At 25.9% G+C, this 321-nt stretch overlaps 1 protein-coding gene across 1 annotated transcript in view; it reads right to left on the minus strand.

The window, feature by feature from the left end:
- LOC119588968 (calsenilin-like) overlaps nucleotides 1-321 on the minus strand; it is an 11,714-nt gene that overhangs the window by 10,509 nt on the left and 884 nt on the right. The window lies entirely within an intron of this gene.

Below are 321 nucleotides of genomic sequence, written 5' to 3' on the forward strand. Positions count from 1 at the left end.
TATTGTCCTGATTGAAACAATGTTACCATTAAGAAGAAAAAAGATCTGCCATAATTGTTATTTTTTTATTACGCCCATGACATCTACCTATATGCACCTATAATGAATTTAAGTAAACATACCTACAAGTACATTATTAGCAATGTTTGTATTTCTATTTTGCTTTGAAATTGACTGTATAGTATATAAATTAAATGACTTTTTTTTTTTTTTTTACAAATCCCATTCGACAATCATAATCCATACTTATATCTTGTAACATTAATTTCATTCATGTCTTGGCAGCAATTAATTACATAGAGTGGATTTTTTTTATTGAGA

Source organism: Penaeus monodon, chromosome 24 (assembly GCF_015228065.2).
Source record: "Penaeus monodon isolate SGIC_2016 chromosome 24, NSTDA_Pmon_1, whole genome shotgun sequence".
Lineage (NCBI taxonomy): Eukaryota > Metazoa > Arthropoda > Malacostraca > Decapoda > Penaeidae > Penaeus > Penaeus monodon.